The sequence below is a fragment of the Micropterus salmoides genome, unplaced genomic scaffold (assembly GCF_014851395.1).
Source record: "Micropterus salmoides isolate LMB-PRFRI ecotype aquatic unplaced genomic scaffold, ASM1485139v1 Ms_hic_scaffold_1, whole genome shotgun sequence".
In the NCBI taxonomy this organism is placed as follows: Eukaryota; Metazoa; Chordata; class Actinopteri; order Centrarchiformes; family Centrarchidae; genus Micropterus; species Micropterus salmoides.
In genome coordinates, this window is record NW_024040040.1 from 2143184 (window position 1) to 2166292 (window position 23109).

Genomic DNA, 23109 nt, shown 5'->3' on the forward strand with positions numbered 1-23109 from the left:
ATAAACGCAGTACTAAAGCTGTCATTCTCAACATCCACATGAATATTAAAATCCCCTACAATAATAACTTTGTCCGTTTTAAGGACTAAAGTTGACAAAAACTCTGCAAATTCAGATAAGAATTCAGAGTACGGACCAGGTGCTCGGTACCTATAACAAAAAGACTTGGTTGCAGTGATTTCCAACTTGGGTGCGAAAGACTAAGAACAAGACTTTCAAATGAGTTATAGTTAGTTTAGGTTTAGAGCTGTAGTAGGCTAGAGTCGAAGATAGCTGCAACTCCACCTCCTGGCCTGTGCCTCGAGGAATGTGAGTATTAATATGACTGGGAGGGGTGGATTCATTTAGGCTAACATATTCTCCATCACCCAGCCAGGTTCAGTAAGACAAATAAATCAATATCATAATCTGATATTAGTTCATTTACTAGTACACTTTAGAAGAGAGAGATCTGATGTTTAAGAGTCCACATTTAACTCTCTATTCGTTTGCACTATTGCTCTTGTGGTTTTAATTTTTATGAGGTTTTATGCACAGCTCCTCTTCTGTTTACCTTTTTAAATAATTTCGATGGTCGGGGGGCAGACACCGTCACTATAGGATTTTCACTAAGTAACTCCTGAAATGGAGGAGCAGAGAAGTGTAGACTGCGACTCTGCGTAGGGTTTTGGGTGGGTAACTGCTGAAAAAGAAGGGCAGAGAAGTGTGTTAAACTGCGACTCTGCCTCCTGGTCTCAACTCTGGGTTGTCATGGATTTGGTCCACTAATAAACTTGGCCAGATTTCTAGAAATGAGAGCTGCTCCTTCCCAAGTGGGATGGATGCCGTCTCTCCGGATCAGACCAGGTCTTCCCCAGAAAGTCTGCCAACGATCAACAAAGCCCACATCGTTTGCTGGACACCACCTCGACAACCAGCGGCGGAATGACGACATGCGGCTATACATGTCATCACTGGTCAGATTTGGCAGGGGTCCAGAGAAAACTATGGTTATCAGTGTGTTAAAATTTTTAATTCTGTACAACTTTTCATAGATCTCATTAACCATATCTTGCCTGCTGTCAGATGTAAATGACTGCAGTGACATTAATGCAGAGCAGGAGTCTCTACAAAGAATAACTTTTTTAATTTGTAATTCTTCTATCTGCTGTAATGCTGTTACAATTGCCAACATCTCGACTGTATACGGATAAATGATCTGATGTCCTTCTTTTAACAGAAACATGTAAGGCAGGAATACTGAAAGCAAAACCTGTTCTGCCTGTATTAGCATCCTTGGATCCATCTGTATATACCTGGACAAATGTTTGATACAGTGTCTGTAACCTATCTTCAACCAATACTGTAATATTTCCACAACCTTTTTGACCTGCATTTTTCCCAGGAAATATAAGTCAACTGACACTGAAGGAAACATCCAGGGTGGTGTTACAGATAATGGCACTGTGGGATATATCTTCCTTGACTTAATGTCATGTCTCCAGCTATTTCCTCACATTTCCATGCAAAACACCCCCGTTTGGCCCTTTCACTCTCCCAACATGGGAGAAGTATCTTTGTTGTAGGATGTCGATTCTCAGACTGCCCTCGCAGATTTACCCATTAGTGCATCATTAACTGTTTACATCTAATATTCAGCGGCATTTCCCCACCTCAACCTGAAGAGCAGACACAGGAGTTGTTTTTACAGCCCCAAAACAGAGTCTCAAGGCTTGAGCTCTCACCACCTCCAACTTCGTTAATGAAGTTCTGCTCATCCATAAGCGATACACCCATAACCTAATACTGATCTAATCAGTGCTATATACACATTTTTAATAGCAGCCCTACTTGTCAAATAGGTTGAGATCCCAGCGCTCTATAATAACCAAACAATGGCTCACTACAGCCATGGGACTGTAAGGTACTTTCCAACTGATTGTGTAGAAGTACCATATGCAATGTATTGATGTAACAACCATACGGTAATCAACTAAGAAATGAAAAGAATATGATTAACTACAAAATGAAATGAAGGAGATCATGATTTTAATAGTATTAATTAAAATGTGTGTGTGGAAAGAATAAGAAAAATGTAAGAAAAATGAAGGAACATGTTGAGACATGTTGACTTGACTGTAAAAGACTGAGATGGGTGTAATGGTCTTATGACTATGAGCCACTGGGACAGAAGGATCAGCAGGGGAAAATGAAATAGCCAAACAAGGACATCTCTGGCCCAACTGAATTTAAGGATGAACAAGCTGACAGTAGTCATGTAGACAGAAAGACGGTGGCGGCTGATTTGACAAAGAAGCTCAGCTACGGAGTAGGATATATAAAGAGGAGTCAGATCGGGGTTATTCTTCGGCAGACCTCAGAGGCATCGAACTCGGAGCAAGACCATCACCGCACCAGACCAAGAGCCCAAGACAAGAGACGGGGATCTGAACAGCAAACAACTAGAGATTTCTTCAGGGACTTCAAGAGATCGAGCCACAGAGGGTAACCACAACATCCAAACCAACTGAAGAATCATCGGACTCTGAAGATTTTCTCTCTCTCAAGCTGCGACGAAGACTGAAAACTTTTGAAGACAATTTGAGGGCTTTGGACAAAGCCTCAGGTTTCATCAGCCCAGCTGAAGAGGGAAAGAACTCCTTGGCCAGGACAACTCCTTCCCCTTCCTTTCTCTCCAAAAAGAAGACATCAAAATACTCAAGCTCAGCTATCACAATCAGGTTTTGAATTTTAGATTTTTTTATCAGTTTATTTAGGATATATAATATAATTATATATAATTATATATTATATATATAATAATTTAAGTTGTACGCTTGCCCTTGCTTAATTTTGCAATAAAATATATAATCACTGCATTTAAAGTACAAGTAGTAGACATTGAATTTATTTCTTCACTGAGGTGGTAACTCTTTAGGTAAAGTGTGTTTAACATCTTTGAGGTTTTATAGGTTGCTCTAGCCAATGAAATTAACTTATCTTGGGGCCTATTTTCCTGGCCGCTAAACACAATCCTAGCAACCATCCCAAGTGCACTGATCAATGAGAAGAGAGCTGTCTTTAAGGGGCGTGGCTGGGGTGGTATTTGGCTCTAGGGCTATTCATCAGGTGCTATCTCAGAGTAAGCAGGGTGGGCGTTGGGAAGAAGACAGCGAGAAGCCAGGCGAATCTCTTCGACACCAGCTTAAACAGTCCTCAGTTATACCTAATAGGGTAATACCCATAGGCCTAGAGGATCGGACCCTTTATGACGGAGAGCTGGTCCAGTACCTCCTGAACAGGGGTAACTCGGGATCTAACACCCTGTTAAGCATTTCATCACATTCAGTATCTTTTTACACTTGGTGTTTATCTTACTGATATGTTCATTCCATGTTAACCTATCATTAAACCACATACCCAAAAATCTAAAGCAAACAGTGACTCTCCAATATCACCCAGAACTTGAGAAAAAACGTATTAATCATAATGGAAAAGAGTAGAGGGCTAATGACACTGCCCTGAGGAGTACCATTCTCTACCCTATATTCCTGATACAGGTGTCCTGATTCTGACTTGTATACTTCTCTCAAGTAAGAATTCTTTAATCCAATTATATGTCCTACCTGTTATTCCTATCATTATATTTTATCATAAATCCCTCCTTCCAAACATATCATATGCCTTCTCTACGTTTAGTCCGTGGGAACTTGGCTTAGTTGGTGGTGTGGGTCGCCGGATTGAGTCCAGCATGGTGTACTGCGGAAGGTGCCCTTGAGCCAGGCCCTAAACCCCTAACTGCTCCCCAGCATATAAATAAGTGACTGTGTTTGTGGCATAAAAAAATTTTGAGTTTCACTCTGTCCTTTTTGAAGCTTTACAGACCCTCATGATGATGGTACCCATCAGTCGCTTAACACTTTGTACTATTTAGTCTGTTTCTTAAAAAGGTTCGACTATATCACTGTCGGACTTCTGATGGAGTGTTCAAATCAATGCAGGTAGCAGCTTTACTGAACATCAAGCATGTGAGCAGAATCACACATTTTCTACTTGGGTATTATGTTACATGATCATCAGGGTTGTCTACAACTTTTTTTTATCATCGAACAAATGAAACAGCCAGAAACTGCTTGTTTTAGGTTCCAAAACATTTACAAGTATTTTATTTCACTACTTGCATTATGATAACTTACAGCTGGACCATTTACAATTAATGCTACTGATGATAAATGACTGATCCATAACTATTTTGTTATCTAAATGATAAACCAACACACTTATTAAAGCACTGCAGATTTTATTAGTAACTTCTATTCGTTTACAAAAAATTACAATGGATTCACATCATCAAGAAAAATAACATTTTGAAACAAGTCAACATGTGTCAATATGTTAAAATGTTTTCATAACAAGGGACATAAGGGCCACAGGGCAACAACCATTCAGTGTTTTGGAAACATGCCACTGGCACCACAAGAGATTCCTTCCACACGCTAGGAACTTCGTGTTGTTCCAAGCAGGACTGACCACGAAGCCACCATGAAGACCAGGGCTTTTCTCTCTTTAATACGACCAACAGATTTAAACACACCTCACCTCATCAATTTGAATCTTACAGCCCATTTCTGAAATTAGAATGATCATGACAACAACGGATATCCAACCTAGAGTAGAATTTGTTTAACTCTTCAGCATCAGGCTTCACAGGATAAAATACTCTTCTCTGCTTGTTCTGTATCCCAAACGGAGTTCATTCCTTTCCAAGCCATCCTTGAATATCCATTAATTGCCTGAGTCTGTAGACATTGCACAGTGTTGACTGGAGTTGCTGTCGCATTATCCACATTTGATTTTCTATAACCAACTGTGACAAATACATAAAAGTTCAATATCAGGGGTATAAAATTGTGTCCCTGATGACCATCAGATGTTTATTTACAGGAACACGCCCCGTCCCTGTGATTTGACAGAATTGGCCAAAACCTTCAATTTCAAGTTCAGCATCAGAGTTTTGAGCTTTAAGCCAAGTTACAGTAAGAGAAATGATGCAACATCTGTATTCTGACAAACTTTACATATACCTGTAGTTCACCTATTTTATTCCGCAACACATGTATGACAGAGGGCAGAAGAACAACACATAGCTGCTGTCGCTGTACTCTTTAGTGCACTCCACCGCTCTTTACCTGCTTCGTCAGCCAAACAGTCCTGTTCCTAGTATTCACTCTCTCCAAAGTCTTTCCTGAAGAAGATACGAACACACCCACAAAAAGTTTCAAAACACCAGAAAACAATTTGCCATGTCCATGATGGACGGACGAGATCAAACACATTCGGTCACTAGAAAACAGTCTCAGTAATCAGTTGGCTACATAAACCGACAAATAACAAATGCAAGTACATGTGCCGGTCGCTACTAGTGCAGTGTCCCGCCCCTCAGTATCTCTGGTTGTATAGAGTCTGAAGAGGTCTTCATAGGTCAAAACATATGGACCCAGTCTAAAACTGACCTCAGGTAAGTCAATGTCATGACCCAATCGTAACTGGAGACAATGCATTGTGAAGTTCAGCATGTCCGCAAACTTGCAGACTAGGGCTGGACCATAAAACAACAACAACAACAATTATTTGTTTGATTTTATTCACTTGAATCATACCCAAATTAGGACTTCATTTTTTTATCAAGATGTTAATTTGAGGAAAAAGGACAGAAAAAAGCTTTTACTTGATTTTACTTATTTGTTGACAAAGATTTTATCATAATTGTTTTGAGTGATCTGTGGGTGGTGATGGCGCATAGATAAGATGCCTGCCTTTGGTGTGGGAGACCTGGGTTCGATTCCCACTGTGAGACATCTAACATTGTGTCCCTGAGCAAGACACTTAACCCCTCGTTGCTCCAGAGGCGTGCGACCTCTGACATGTATAGCAGTTGTAAGACGCTTTGGATAAAAGCGTCAGCTAAATGAATAAATGTAAATCTGTCCCAGCTTTGTGAAGTGATCCACTTTTTGGCATCAAGTGTTCTGACTATAAAGAAGAGTTTAAACCACAACTAACCATCGGGTTTCTTCAACTATCAAGCAGGTGCAAAAATCGCCAATATCGAAAGATATGAAACTTTTTGATCACAATAACAATTTTAGTCATATCGTCCAGCCCTATCGCAGACAGTTGCATGCATGTCGCAGTTCCTCACGGGTCTATTCCAAGTACTGTAAAAACGATTTATTGTTTCTTTTTGTTTGGTTCAATGGTGATAAATGATTCAAATGTCCTGCAAAGTTCATACACAACTCGGCACAATATCCTGCATCTGGTCCACACATCTACGCCACACATACGCACTGACTTCCCCTTCCTTAAGGGTTGAAGTCACAATTTTGGATTTATTCACAACTTTAAAAAGATTTATTAAACGCTTATTTATTTTCACATGTTTATTTACAGGGTTATGTGTTGATATTTATATCATAACAGGCTCTATATTAACTCCTTGGGAATAACCCGGTAGTTCTATGTAAAATCAGACATTGACAATCAGATACTGAGTCAAAATGGTATGATTTTTGTTTCAAAACAGCTCAGAGAAGATTTGATTGTGAGATAGGGAATCGAATCAGGATCCTCCTATTGAATCATCAAATCTGAGTATTCGCAGTCAGCCCTACAAAACTCTCTTTATGTTTCCACAGCCGCAGGAGCGGAGCGATATATTTCTGTAGTCACTTGAAAACAACTGTTATAAATATTCAAACGAGTCCCAAGACGAAGATACCCAGTTGAAGAATGATTATAGCAACCAACTCTCTCAACATACATATGGCATCTGAGTACTGTACAGAAACAGACTGGAAAAATCTGAGCCTGGTTAACTCCAACACACCCTTAGTTACTGTTGCTAAAGCCGACCAAGAAATTTTGCCCAATTTGTTGGGAAAAAAGCGATCTCAGAAAGAAGCAGGCAGTTTGGCAGTTGCATTGTACATTTGGAGGGTGTATTCAGGCTGTCAGACTGACTCAAAGTGACTCAAAGTGACGTGAAAAAAATAAAGACAGAAGCTAAAGCCTACCGATCACAGCGTAAAAGTGAACCACTGCAGTAACTTACCTGATGATTGAGAAAGAGGACAACGATATTATGGATCAACACTGCTCCTGCACAGCTGGGTAGGTCTCTGTTTACTATTACAGTCATTAAAAAGCAGAACAGTAGGGGTTTATAACGTTACCTTCAGTAGGAAGTTAGCTAGCGTTAGCTAACTTCCTACTGAATGTAATGAAATAAAGGCCTGCTGTCCTGCTTTTTAATGATTGTAATAATGAATAGAGTCCTACCCAGCTTTAGAGTAACACTGTTGTTCGTTCATATCGTTGTCTTTTGTCTCAATCGTCGGGGATGCAGTGGTTCACTTGTACTGTGTGATCAGGAGGCTTTAGTCCGTTTCAGTCAGTCTGACAGCCTGAATACAACCTTGAAATCTATCATGCAACTGAAAAACTGTCTTCTTTTCTGAGATCGCTTTTTCCAACAAACTTGACAATGTTTCTCCGGGGAGTGCATTAATAGACAGTGGTAGTGCCAAGTTTGTCGGACTTAGCAACAGTAACTAAGCGGGGGCGGGGCTTAGCGAAGGGTCAATTGTGTGAAAAAAACTTTGTCTAAATTTGTTTTCTGACCAAAATAACACAAATACAGTATGAGCAGTTTAAGAATCAACTGCTCATGTTTTACACATAATGAGATCAATTAAAAAACAGGAGAGTCCATTCAATTAGAAATAAATGTGTTGTTGGGAGGTAAGTGAAGTCATTTCATTTCATTGTCTTTTGACCATAGTGCTGTACAGGTGACATAAAATACTCTGAGAATACTCTAAATCAATGAATACATGTAATACCAAAAAACGATCATATGGCTTCATCTTAGCTGAAAAGGTGAAGCATGACTTATTTTTGAGACTGTCACAGTTTTGAACTCTATTTCAATCCTGCTGGAAGCAATTGGCTCAAAAAGCATCTCTGCAGCTTCATTTACTTCCCCTGCTCTCACCAGCACATCTGTGCTTTTTGAAAATATGATGACGAGTAAATCTTTTACCACAGATGCTGCAACTAAATGGTTTCTCCCCTGTGTGGACCGTCAAGTGTTGTTTTAGATTTCCTTTTTCTACAAATCCTTTGCCACAAACTGAGCAACTGAATGGCTTCTCCCCTGTGTGGATTCTCAAGTGTCGTCTCAGAGTTCCCCTATCTAAATATTCTTTGCCACAAACTGAACAATTAAATGGTTTTTCCCCTGTGTGACTTCTCAAGTGTTGCTTCAGATGTCCCCTTTCTCCAAATAATTTACCACAAAGGGAACATCTAAATTGTTTCTCCCTTGTGTGGACAGTCAAGTGTTGATTTAGAGTTCCCTTTTCTACAAATTCTTTACCACAAACTGAACAACGGAATGGCTCTCTGCTGTGTGGCTTTTCGCGTGTCTTCTTAGATTTCCCCGATGTACAAATCCCTTACCACAAACTATACAACTAAATGGTTTCTCCCCTGTGTGGAGACTCAAGTGCTGGTTCAGATTTCCCCTTTCTCCAAATCCTTTACCACAAATGGAACAACAAAATGGCTTCTCTCCTGTGTGGACAGTCAAGTGTCGTCTCAGATGGGTCTTTTGTGCAAATCCTTGACCGCAAACTGAACAACTAAATGGTTTCTCCCCTGTGTGGATTATCAGATGTCGCCTCAGATTTCCTTTGTCTACAAATCCTTTACAGCAAACTGAACAACTAAATGGTTTCTCTCCTGTGTGGGCAGACAAGTGTTGTTTCAGATTTCCCCTTTCTACAAATCCTTTACCACAAACTGTACAACTGAAGGGTTTCTCCCCTTTGTGGACAGTTGCGTGTCGTCTCAGATGAGTCTTTTGTGCAAATCTTTTACCACACACGGAACAAATAAAGGGTTTCTCCCCTGTGTGGACCCTCATGTGCTTCGCAACCTCCACTTTCCATGGAAATGTTTTTTTACAAACTGGGCAGCTGAAACATTTTCCCTCTGAATGAAGTCTCATATGAGTCATTAAGGAGTTCTTTGCGGGGTATCTTTTACCACAAACTGAACATCTAAATGGTTTCTCTCTTGCTTGGAGTCTATTGTGAAGATCTCTGGTCTCCTCCCAATCATGACTGTCATCAGTCTCAGGTTCACAAGAGTCTTCAGTCTTGTCATCATTAGTTGGTTGTAAATGTTTATCTGATCTAAGTTCCTGACCGGTTCTGGTCCTCCACAGTCCTCTTCATCACCCTCCGTTTTCGTCTGTTCAGTTAGTCTTTGATGAAGCTGTGAGGACTGAGGTTTTTCTTCATCGTCTTCTTCACTCTTCACAAAAACAGGAGTGAATGTGAACTTGATGATTGCCGCCTCCTCCAGCCCTCGAAGCTGCTCTCCCTCCTGACTCGTCCAGAACTCCTCCTGTTCCTCTTTAATGTGTAGGGGCTCTTTTGGGTCCTCCTGGTCCAGACTGAGGCTCCACTCCTCTTTAATGTGTGGGGGCTCTGGTGGGTCCTCCTGGTCCAGTTTCGGGCTCCACTCCTCTTTCATGTGTGGGGGTTCTGGTGGGTCCTCCTGGTCCAGACTGGAGAACCACTCCTGCTGCTCAGGGGGAACCTCTTCTTTACTCACCAACAGCAGCTGGACGTCAGTGGAGACTAATGAAATACATACACACATTTTAGAAAACTGTAACTTCCTGTTAACATTTAAATCACTGAAAGCAACACTTTCTTAAATGTGGAAATATGCTGCACATTTTGTAAAACAATGCATTTCTCTGTGCATTTGTTTGTTTCTGATTTACATGGGAACCCTGGATATTCCTGTAAATGGCCTGAAAACCAAACCATCCAAAAAATGCTTTCGCACTTGAAACAAACCAAACCATGGTTCAGTTTGACCTGGACCCAAACTAACTCTTTTTGTTTGAACAAAGTTTGTCTGTTTGGTCTGGACTGAGGTCTGGGGAAGGTTCCCGAAGTCTGAACTAAGCACGTTATGTGTGAAAGCCCCTTAGATTTGCATGCAAGTTTGGGACAGAATCAGATTTAAGTCTTCCATAATAAACTTAAAAAAGATTTAGATCTAATGTTAATTGTTGGTGTAATAGCAAGATCAAAGATGACTAGGGCTGCAGCCAACGATGATTTTACTAATCAACGCTTCTATAGATTATTTGAACGATTAATCGATGCATCATTTATGAAGTACTACAAAGTTACACCCTCCCGTAACAGGTTGTGTACGTTGTGTCATACAGCAAACATCAGACCAACAACATCAATAGACCAACACCCAGCTAATTCACACTGTGACGTCACAACACAAACTCACGGAGAACAACAAATGGGCACATTTTCAGCTGAGGACTGTGGCATACTTTGGCCTTCAACTCAACAATCAATCATGATTTCAGTTAAATGCTAAAGTTGCTGTCACTGTTACCTTGTCTGTGGTCCGCTGGCAGAACACCGGCTGCTTTGATCAGGTGCCGTCGTGCTGTTTTACGGGGGACGGACGGTAACATTACAGAGTTTTTGTTTTCTTTAGCTTGAAATAATCCCAGACTTTGGACACTTTCTTCTTTGTCCCTCGCTATTTTCTCTCTCTTCTTCTACTTTGCAAACAGCGGCATCATAATCACGTCGTGTTCACAGCGTAAGCGCGATGTGCGGCAGTAATAAATTTCAGTTTTCTATGTAGTTATATGGATTACACGAAGCCTTGATGCAATTTAGTAATTGATTTAATCAATAAATTGTTTCAGCCCTAAAGATGACACAGAAGTGATCTGATAGAGCAACATCAAGCACATTTACATATTTTGCACACAGTTATTTATGTCTTAGGGTGTTTTATTAATGTTGGATGTTGCTGGGAGGATTCACAAAATAAGAATTTTATTGTACTGTGTGACCACTATTTCTCGTGCACAGTAAAGTTTAAGATGATTTTGATTTGAGATGTTAACATAGTTAGCAGTAGGGTTACAACGATTAGTCGATGTATTCGACAACGTGAAATTTCATCGTCAACGCATTGTTACAGAGAGGCCGTTTAAGGAAGAAATAGCAATCTTCTTATTAAGAACATTTCTGGTTGTTTATTAACGGTAATGCACTGCAGGAAGTGCTAGGGGCAGTTCCTCTTCCACTGTCTGCCATGACTGCTTGACTGTAAGACTACTCAGAAAGAAGCAGCTTTCATGCAGCGGAAACTAACTTTTGATTTTAGTTTTGTTAAGTTTTGTATGCTATTTAATCACTAAATACACTTTTGGGCGGTTTAAGGTGAGAAATCAACTGTGTAGAATTTGAATATTGGCAGTTTTCACGAAAGTTGATGGCGAATCAAAATGTGCTCAAACGTTTTCGGGGGTGAGAAGCTCCACAAGCGCCCGCGAGGTTAGACCTGTCGGCAGTCGCACCCACAGAGCCCTCTGGTCCCAGTTACTCAGACCACGGCAGCAGCAACAGAGCAGCAGCGACAGAGGAAAGGCAGTGTTTCCTATATGTTCATTTATTTGTGGCGACCCGCCACAATTTCTACGCTTAGCGCCACATACTGAAATCAATTTCTTTTACTAGGCCCATTTAAAATCGTATTTGATTGCAAATCAGTGCCATAGCGCGTTCGCGCAGCACATCCTATCGCTCGCTCTGATGAACACCGCTGCACAAATCCGTCCAACACAAAGCTGTCAATGTCAGAGAAATTAAAAAATAAAAATATTAGTAATCAGTAATGGTTTAAAGTAAATCAAGGAACGTCTGGGTCATGATGTAACATTCTCCACTTATAAAACTTATAAGCACTTTGGAAAAATAAACTACAGAAGTAGTATGAAAGGGGGCTGTTGCTTTGTTGTAGACATTGTTGAAGAAAAGATATGAGGCTTCTTTTTCTGAGAGAGGTTTACCTGCCCTGCTTCAGTCTCACCTGTTGCTTCTGCCCTAGCTGCTCTCCCACTGCAACATGTTGGCTGTTGTCCTCCTCCTCTCCTACATCTCCCTCTTCATTAGCTACAGCTATCCCTTCCTGGCCCTCTCTTCCTGCTTCAGCTGCCACAGCAGCGCTGGTTGAAGCCTGGAAATATTCAAAACAAATTATTTGGATAGTTAATCATACTGGTCACACTGTTCTGCTTTCCCTAGTGTTTCTGGAAGTTTATAGGTACGCTGTTTTGCTAATACCTCTGGGCCTGTCTTTGCTCCTCCTTACAAGCCCTTTTTGGTCATTGAGAATAGTTTTCGTGGATAGAGGGAGCAAACATATAGCGTCAAAGTGGAAGAATTTACATTAACGTTATCCACGTGCACAAGCATTCAGTACTGACTATATGCACAGCTTGCTAACCTCCACAGCCCAGCTCACAGGGGCAATTCACAGACTGGTCCATCTGAGAGCGGGCCGAGGAGGGGCTGAGCAAATCGATGTTCTGAGCACCTCTCTGCAAAGAAATACAATTTTACCCATTTTTAAAGAAAATCAACATGTGGAAGTCAATGCTGATATTGTGGCGGGTTGCCATGTATGCAAAACACTGACTGAGGGTTCAGTACAGATCACATTTCAGTATTAATGTCCAACCAAGTCTCTGTTAAAGACATAAAAACAAGGTTATGGGAAGTTAAAAAGTCTTTTTTTTTAAAGTGATTTGCTTCACAGGGACCTATCACCCACCAACTCCAGTCGCATGAATCCCGACTGGGGAAGGCTAAAGGAATACAAGGCTCAACAGAGCTGTGACTGAAAAGAAACCTGGGATTGTTCTCATTTCCCTCCATTAATGAATGAATTAATTGCAAGTTTGGAGGTTACAGAATATGGTCTGTAAACTGTAAATCAGGGGTTTTCAATGTCTGAGACTGCGGGCCTCCCCTCAGACACGCTTGGGAAACGGCGCCCCCCCCCCACATCTTTAGTTTAAGTTTGGCTCAATTCCTGGATGCCTATGGAATCAGGCATGATTATATTGTTTGATCCCATACACACTCAACATTTGAGCCAAAATAGCCTAATGTTGCTGTTTGACATTACTTCTGACTGCAACAAGTAGTTTTAAAAAAACTTGGCCCATTTATACTCCTGCGTAGGGTCCACATGCGTAGCCTACGGCATAGATACGCATGTAGCCATGCATTTATACTTGTGCGTAGGTGTGTCCATCATTCTGCACTTACAGCCCCAAACGCCAGTCGGCGATGGCGCTACAGTCCACTGTGTTGACTTTTGCCGGCCGAGCAGAGTGACTTCAGGTTTAACGCTTCGCTAAAATAAATGTGGGTAAAACATTACTTCAAAGCGCGGGGGAACTTCCAGTCGGCTCGGAAGCACTGCGAGGTGACCAAGGCCGACCAATTCATAACATATCCAAAGCGACTTCCAATTGCTATACATGCTTCTGGTACAGGCCGTGGTTACTCTCTGCCCTCCTATCAGGTCTCCAGCTTGTGCAGTGAAACCCTTACAAATGTTTCAGAACGCAGCAGCGCGTCTGGTTTTTGATCAGCCCAAAAGGACTCATGTCCCTCCATTACTCAGTGACCTCCACTGGCTCCCCGGGCCTCCAGAATCAAATTCAAGTCACTAATGCTGCATACAGAGTGACTACTGGGTCTGCACCATCTACCTACACTCCATAATACAAACTTACGTTCCTTCTCTGCCGCTACGCTCCTCCAACGAACGCCGCCTGGCTCTGCCATCCCTTCACACAAAGCAATCCCAGTCCCTGTTCTCATCTGTGACACCATGATGGTGGAACGAGCTACCGCACGCCATCAGAGCAGGGGCGTCTTCTTCCTCTGATAACACCTCTAACTCCTAACCTCTAACATGCACTTCCTGTGCTCTTCTTCTTCTATCTCCTACAATATTTTGTATTGATTGCACTTTTTGTTAACTCTTACTTCCTTCCCTCGGTATCTACCCCATTGATGTGATATGTACTGTGAGCTCTTACTAGTATGTTTTGTCAGTTGTAGATCTGTAGTTGATGCTCTGTTCATACTTGTATGTTGTTCCTCAAATGTAAGTCGCTTTGGATAAAAGCGTCTGCCAAATGAGTAAATGTAAATGTCAGAGGTCGCACGCCTCTGGAGCAACGAGGGGTTAAGTGACTTGCTCAGGGTCACAGTGGGGAATTGAACCCCGGTCCACTGCGCCATCACCACCCCACTACTCACAGAGCTTACGGTTCGCGTCGACTCGACGTGTAGTTACATTTTTGAGGAGATGCCCCTCAGGCGACGCCGTAGCCTCTGCGTAGCCTCGTAGCTTTTGCCGTTGATTTGACGCAGAAGTATAAACTGCACTTAAAGCATTTATTAGTTTATGACTCTGACGGGGGGAAAACAGTTCCCAAAAACTACTTTAGCTATGAACTCTCACACATGTAGGCTATTCTATGTGATCTCCTTTTAATGCAATAAGTAATGTAATATTGTGTTACTTCCAATCACATTTGCACTACTGTACATAGTGTTTAGTTATTCATACTGTACTGCCTTAGTCATTACCTGTAGCAATAGATATTCATGTATATATATATTTAGCATTAAAAGATTGAGTCCTAATCCAAGAGGGGGTAACTTGATTAACCAGCTTTTGAGAAGGGAAGCTTTTTGGATTCATGAATTGAACCTCGTGGACTGAATGAGAGACTAGATTTGAGCCCATTCCTGTAATGCTGATTATTATGTCTATTTCTGAGTTTAGATACTGAATGTCCTACCCTCCCTTTTAGGGATATACGATAGAGGTAGGAGCGTCAGCCCATTTTGCCTTATACTTATGAGTTCCTATAATGTTGTAATTCTTGCGACTTATGTATGTTTCATTTTTTAAATTAATATATATTGTGATGTTTGTTTGATCTGTTTGGATAATTACCACATTCTTGCCGTTTATAATACTTTGTATAAGATGTTGATTTTATATATGTATATGAGAAAGATAAAAATGGATTGTGCTGGCCTCATGACCTGCACAGGGTCTACTTAGCACACCTGTAAGTGTTTTTTAATTTCACTGTGTGAGACTTTTTTTTTTTCAGACTTATCCTGCTGTCTACCTGCACCTGATTGTTGTTGCTGTGCTCAGAAAATGTCTTGTTTCAATACATATATTTATATATCATTCATATCTTGCACTTGCTATCTGCTTTCGTTGCTTTGTTCCAGTGACATGCGCAATGACCATAAAGTTGAATCTAATCTAACTGTTTTACCACGGAGCTAAACTTCTTTGTTTTATTATCTCCTTTTAAACAACAACAGAGTCAATTCACAGCGAGCCCGCAGCGCTGTCAGCAAGATGAAACATTTGGGAGGACAGAATAAAGTACAAACCTGCTCCAGGCTTGAAAACAGCGTCCAGTAGTTTGCGTTGTCCACAAAGTTCCTCCTCGTTCTCCACTTTAGACATTTTTACTGATTCACAGCAGCTTTTCCAGCTAGCAAGCTAAGCTAACTGCATTAGCTTCGTAGGACAGCGGGAGATAATTCAGATGTTAAACATGTTCAGATAAAGGGAACAGCACAGAGTCTATTCAGACAGCTCTATCTGGACATTTGGACATTTGGGCTCCGTGAAAAATACAGTTTGGTCTCTATGGAAGCTGCTCCGACTGTGAGGCCGAGCTCCGGCTCCGGCTACTTCCTGCTAACAAGCTAACTTCCTTTAGCATTCTTGGCTAACAGGAGATGAGTCTGAGGTGAAACATCCCGAAAGTTTAAACAGAGTCCACTTAAACACGTTTATCCTCACATGCAGGCTCTGCTGCTGAACTCCGGCTGCATCTCACGGTAACGAAAGGAAAAGTTAGCATGTTAGCCACCGGAAGTTTTCCTTCTTTGTATCACTGCCCTCCTCAGGAAGTCACTATAATGAAAACATTATTGCTTCGTTTTTTTTTTTTAACCCTGTATTGTGTAAGAACTGTAATAATACTTTGATAATCAGGTGGTGGTTTTCATTTTGACCCAATATAGATTTAACTGAGAATGACAGAACTCCCAAATGTTATAATCTCTTGAATAAAAGGCTCCTTTCTATATTATATGTGTTACATTTCAGCAAAACATGTTCCACTGTTTCAGAGTTCCCACTAAGATGCTTTCCAATGACATATAAGGACTTATTCAACCCACAAAGCGAGTCTTAACCTACAGATTTTAACAGAATCTCTTCTGGATCCATAACAGTGCCTGACTTTTTTAACCTCAGATTGCAAAAAGTAGTAATGTCTCCCCTTGGTCTCATTGTCCCACAATATTTGCCATTCCCTTTCAATACTCGGTTTAATTTTTTCTTTTAGTTCCACGCTTCCCATTGATATAATTATATCTGTCTCTAACTTATAACTTGATTTTGCTAAACAGTCTGCTACTTCATTCATACTCAAGGATACCCAGGGACCCAGCAGAACATCACATTACTACCAATCTCTGTAATTCTTAATAATACAGCTAGAATTTCACTTATAGGACGGGCTTTTGCTTTACCGCCTTTCACGGCCTTCAGGGCAGCTGCAGAATCAGAGCAGATTTTCTTATTTTCACGTCCTCAATCCACCACAGAGCCCAAAGAATTGCCAGTAGCTCTGTTGTAAATACAGAACTTCCGTTTGTAATTCTCTTGCTAATCCTAAGGTCCAGTTGAGCTATATACACCCGAAAACCAAACCAAAAAATGATTTGTTTCTGCCAGAGTCCAACGATCCTTGCATAGACTCACTCAATTTGACCCAATACTGCATTCCCAACTTAATATGCCTTAAACATAAGGGCATTTCACCCATTTCAATAAGCAGAGCAGGAATTGGAGATGTCCTGGGAGCTCCACAACAGAGTCTTAACCTGCAGAGTGTCTAACTTCCTTCTAACACCAACTGGGCTGCAGAACCATAAACAAAGCACCCATAATCAATTAGAGGTCTTACCGTTGCCTGATATACTAAATGCATGGAAACCTTCTCTGCCCCCCCAGTCACATCCCGCCAGACTTCTCATTATATTTAACACCTTGTCACATTTTGACAATATGTTCCTAACAAGAACAGCCCAAGTTATTCGTTTGTCAAAACAGACACCCAAAAATTTTAACTTTCACTCTCTCTAAAGGGGAACTTTACATACATAATCCAAAATCTGGTACCTTTCTCTGCCAAATATCATAAATTTAGACTTTAAATCCCCATTTATCTGCCCAGTCCTCCACAGTTACTAAAACCCTTTGCATTTGTTTTAAAATAAACTCTGTGTTTCTACCTCGTTTCAAAATGGCCCCATCATGTGCAAATAAATACTGCCCAATCCCTCTTCCAATATGACTAAATATATCATTTATCATTATATTAATGTTCACACTGAATTTTTTTTTTAACTAGAGCGAATAATTCACATATGTTTCTGTCTGTAACATTATCTTTTACTTGTTTCTAGTTTTGAAAATGTATTTTAACGGCTCATTGCGTTATGTATTATACTTGTCTAAAATTCTCTAGTCTCTAAAGTTGTGTTGTCTCCAAACTCGGGTTGTCTCAGTGAGTAATTCGTTCATTTTCACGCATACGTGAAAGATGCGTTCACTCGTCATACGTCAGCTGCATGGGCTCAGTCAGCACAGGAAACAGAATTGATTAGTTCACGACTCTAAATTGTGGGTCTGTTTGAGTCGTTCATTTGTCATGTGACAGCTCGCTACAGGGCAGTGGTAAGCAGGCAGCACAGGAAACAGAACTGATAAGTTCACGATTTCGCCCATTCTGCGTCCAGACCTGCCAAATGTGTTAATATTTCTCTGTTCCTCTCTGTGCTGGAGTTCTTTTAAGAACTTGGTGGCTTGATCCAGATTATTATTAAATTGGTTGAATTTTAATAAGAGTGTGTTTATTCATATAGTGTATCAAGCTTATTACTTCTATATATGCAAATCTGATATTAATATTTTACTCATGGATAGGGACGTTAGGCTGCTGTATGAATGAGCACTTGAGATAAAGATAGTAATTATATACATAATCATACATACATAATTGTATACTCCAGAAAGATTGTGAAAATAATAATAATAATCTTTATTTGTAGAGCACTTTTCAAAAACAAGTTACAAAGTGCTTTAACAAGTGTAAAGACAATAATACCCAAGAGACAATAATCCAAAAACAATACAAGATAAAAGCATGAAAACATTTAAAAGACTAAAATACATGTTTAAGATAAATATAAAATTAGTAAAATACAATAAAAGGGATAAAATAAAGTCAAATAAGATCGGGAAAAGCTCTCCTATAAAAGTATGTTTTAAGAAGGGACTTAAAAGAGTTCACTGACTCAGCCGACCTGATTTCCTCGGGCAGGCTGTTCCAGAGCCTCGGGGCCCTGACAGCAAACGCTCTGTCCCCTTTAGTTTTCAGTCGAGACTCTGGAACAGACAACAGACCTCTGCCCGAGGATCTCAAGGTACGTGCTGGTGTGTATGGGACTAAAAGGTCAGAAATATAACAAGGCGAGAGGCCATGAAGAGCTTTAAAAGTGATCAATAGAATTTTAAAGTCAATTCTAAAACACACTGGGAGCCAGTGTAATGAAGCTAAAACAGGAGTAATGTGGTCATATTTCTTTGTTCTGGTTAAAAGCCTGGCAGCTGAGTTCTGGACAGTCTGGATCAATAGATTTTTGGGTTAAACAGGTGAAAAGGCTGTTGCAGAATGGAAGGATTTAGCCGGAGTAGTGGTGAATGCATATAGACAACATATTTCTGTAGTTTTCACATGGTTTGAATTTGGTTGTGGGCCCAAGGGGTGTATATAATAATGATTGAGAGTTATCAAGAGGCAAATTTGTGCATTAAACTTTGTCAATTAAAGCAAGCCAGGCAGCCTTCCGTGTTTGAGAACGGTGCTCCCTTTAAATGGGCTACTAGAAGGCTTCTGCGCCACAATAACCAGCCTAGTTCAACAAAATGAATGAAATGACACAAAAAAAGATTAGTTCATTTTAATGAACGAGAAAGAGTCGAACTTGCCATCACTACTATAAAGACCCAGCGCTTGTGACAAATTTCTTGTTTTTTCCCCCTAGTCTGCCCTTGCTACACATAGAACTTAACATATAATTAAATGTAGTGTGTATTCAAATACGGTAATATAAAATATAAATAAAAAACTAATAAAATGAAACTATATACTGTATATAATATATACTGGCTGGTTTGGAGGTTTGTAAATACACGGTGCTGTCCAGAATGAGTAGTATCTCATGGCCACAATTTATTCAAAATGTGAGAACAAGGTAGTATCTCCAAAAACATCCGGCCACTGCTTCCTTAAGGGCTCTGTAGAGCTGGGATTCTGTACAGACTTAACTGATCTGTTCAGCAGTGAGAATATTTCTCTGGGCATACATTCTACAATTTGAGACTGTTTATGACCTAACTTTGGAAAATTTTTCCCCTGAATTTCAGCTTCATTGGACGTTTTTTGCTGTGCAGTGTACAGGGGGCACTGAGAATCATCTGCTCCCGGTTGGCTGTCATATACACCAGACCACTCTTTTTTTAGAAGTTATGTCACACAGGATGGCACAGATGATCAAGGCAACACATTTCTGACTTGTTAGCATTATGGCTAGCAAAGACACCTCTTCCTGCCTCGAGCTTTCAAGCAATCTTAAGTGCAGTGTACAAAGTTTCTAAAATCGTACAGTGTATACTAGGCTTAACAGGAGGAGACTCTCCCTCCTACAAAGAACACAGAGACACTGAGGAACATAAAGAGACCCTGAACGCAAAGCCAGGATAAAGAGGTTCAGTGAATGTGGTGTTGAAGGTGTGGAGGTGGATCAGTGTGTCAGAGGAGACTCTGTAGAAGGACAGAGAGCCAGCAGGACAGTCCACATAGACTCCTACTCTGTTAGAGACAGAGGAGGAAGAGGAGGAGGAAGAGGAGGAAGGGGAAATTGCACTCTTATTGTGCCAGACAGAGTAACCATCATCAGAGCAGACCAGATTCCAAGACTGAGCATTCAATCCAAATATACAGTCTTCTCTGTCTCCTCTCCTGCTGATTCCTCTGTAACTCACTGATATTTCAACTCTTCCTGTCCACTCGACCTCCCAGTAACAGCGACCAGTCAGACCATCTCTACACAGCAGCTGAGGACAGGAGTCAAACCTGTCTGGATGATCAGGATACGGCTGATCCTCCTTCACATGTGTCGCCTTCCTGTTGTTGTCAGACAGTTTGATCTTTCTGTTTACTGTGTTTGTGTCGATTGTGAGTTCACAGGAATCTGATGAGAGAACGAGACACAATCCAGCTGCAGTTATTGATCTATCATCTGTTTGTTGATGGACACTTTGAATGAGTGATGTCACAGTCTGAAGATGGTTGAATGTTTTCATGAATCAAATGAAAAACACACTTACACTTCCTCAGACCTGGTCTCAACCATTGGACTCCAGCAGGCTCCACCCTGAAAGGAGGACGGGGGTCAGACCAGCACATCCTCTTTCAGCATCAAACATGGACGTTACATTCCTCTCATACATATATACATAATATGTGCATGTGGCCTGCTTCTCCCTGATAGCCCTAAACCTCTTTACCTCTGCTACTCTTCTCGCACACTGAGACTGACCCACAGGATGTTGGTGTGTGAAAGAGGAGGAAAACATCTGCAAACAAAAAACTCTTTTTTGATCATCTAAAGTGTCAGAAAACCTCTTTCTGATAGAAACAGCAACATTTAATGTCTATGTGTATAGATTGTTGTTGAACTGATCTCTATGGTGTATATTACAGCAGTAATAATTACTGTCAGGATCACTTCTGTCTCCACTGTGCTGCACATTTCATGTTTGAAACCATTAAAAGCAAAAATTAATGACAGTTTGGGGAAAACTACTTTGACAAACACAATATGTCCAAATGTAAGTCCAGGAACATCTGTAAAAAGAGCTGGAACTTTAGTGTTGGTGCCAGGACTCCCTTGATTGCCACCCCTTCAACCTAAAACTATAATTGGTTTGGATTGGCATTGTCCATTCTTCCTCTCTTCACGCGTAACTCTTGGCTTCTTGCAGCTTGAACTGAAGATAAAGGAATGCAGCAAAGACTTGCTGTAACTTCTCCAGCCTGCACCATGTCAGCCTCTTGGTTGGTTGGCAAAACAACCCAGGGCTCCCGATATTGAACCATCTCCAGCAAAGGCCCATATACCCTCTCCTCTCCTGTGTAAATCTTTGGCATCATCCTGCAACAGCTCATAACGTATAAAGACACAGTTTCTGTGACAGGAAGGAAGACTTTGCAGCATTTGCAGCTGGTTCAGCTACTGGCTGAAGCCATCTACTGTACGGATTCTAATTCTTTTCTGCCTACTAGTCATTTCAATGTGAAAACAGGGCCCTAGATTAAAAATATCGAAAATAGCCTTTAACATTTAACATTTTATTTCCTCCAAACTAGAGCCGGTCATTACCAAGACATTTTAGGTGAGTTTTATTTTGTTTCTGTTTAAATAAAGTGTATTGTATATTAAGCAGGTTGTAGTTCAATAGAAGTGAGAAGCTTGAATTCTGAAAGTTTACAGTTTAATTACAAAATGCTATGATGATATTTCCATTCATGATAATTTTTTTTTGAGTGAACTCGCCACTCTCACACATCTCCAAGCTGAAAGTATGGGATGGAGACATGAGCTAGACTATCTCCTCTTAAGGTACAAAATGGTATAACAACACAGGACAGGCCGTGGCTAGCAGGTTAGCATAATAACACAATACAAAGACATCTTTGTCAACATCAGAAGTGCTTTTTCTTCTCATTCTGTCAATGATTTTAGCACATTTTTGAATGTGTTAAACCAAAAGAAACTAAAACAAAATATTTAAATTCTTACATCTTGTACCTTTAAAAACCAGAGATCTCTCCAAACTGCATCTGCTATTACCAACACAGAATAATTATGTTTGTTCCTGGAGATGTTGTCATTGGAGACCTCCTACTCAAAGATCTCCTTTTAGAAACAGTGTTTGAACAAACAGTGTTTCTGTTCTGAGCAAAGGAAAAAGTGTTCCTGTATGTGTCACTGGTCAAGTAACTCTCATATCCACCATTAACCAAAAGTACCCCCTCTATCAGACTGTAGATGCAGCAGGCCTCTTCATACCTGAGAGTTTCCAGTTTCCAGTATGAATCCTTCTGCTTCACTCCTGAGTCTCCTAAATGATTGTAGCTCAGGTCCAGCTCTCTCAGATGTGAGGGGTTGGAGGTCAGAGCTGAGGCCAGGGAAGCACAACCTTCCTCTGTGATCTCACAACCTGACAGCCTACAAACAAACAAAACTACATAATGGCAGATGATCTGAGAGTCCAGCTGTTTCGGTCAGATACAGGAGGAAACAGTCTCCAAATAAAAATATAATACAGTGACTGACTCAGGGAGTTAACTGTAACCCTGTCACTCTGATCTAAATGTTAGAGTCTAGAGCCATACTAGCAGCTCTGTGATGCTGTAGTTGCTAAATGGTATTGTCAATGTGCTCACAATGATAATGCTAGCCTGGTCATGTTTAGCAGGTATAATGTAATTTGTTAATTTGTAAATTAGCAATAAATTCTAAGTTAAGCTGAGGCTAATGGGAAAGACCTTAGTTATGCAGGTATTTGGTCATAAACCAACACATTAACATGTTGATGCTGTTGTTGGCGCTAGATGAAAAGTCAGAGGATGACCAAAGTTATTACAGTTCATCCTAATGGGAACATTAAGGTCTGAGCCATATTTCAGCACAATCCACCCAGCAGTTTTCGAAATGTTTTCAGTCTAACAGACCAGCATGTTTACGTTTTACGTTTCATAGTTTATGTAAGTTAAGTCATACTAGCAAGTAACATACTTATTTTAACCATGATCTTTTCCTACACCTGAAGTAGTTTTAGTGCCTAAACCTAATGAAACTGCAACATTTCACAACGTAAACCACATTCTATTTCACACTTGTTTTATTTTTAGTCTAACCGGACGTTGCATCTTTATTGCTGCTAACTTGACCAGGCCTGGCAAAC

The 23109-nt window shown here is 40.6% G+C and overlaps 2 protein-coding genes and 1 pseudogene across 3 annotated transcripts in view; 1 reads left to right on the forward strand and 2 right to left on the reverse strand.

The window, feature by feature from the left end:
- The window catches only part of LOC119905743 (zinc finger protein 771-like), a 137264-nt gene extending 121353 nt beyond the window's left edge, over window positions 1-15911 (reverse strand). Inside the window, exon 1 of the mRNA XM_038723068.1 lies at window positions 15666-15911. The gene's annotated coding sequence lies outside the window, so the exon portion shown is untranslated. The remainder of the gene's footprint in view (window positions 1-15665) is intronic.
- LOC119903197 (gastrula zinc finger protein XlCGF57.1-like) overlaps window positions 1-23109 on the forward strand; it is a 43070-nt gene that overhangs the window by 2606 nt on the left and 17355 nt on the right. The gene's annotated exons all lie outside the window — the stretch shown is intronic.
- Window positions 19124-23109, reverse strand: part of LOC119887775 — an 878746-nt pseudogene continuing 874760 nt past the window's right edge.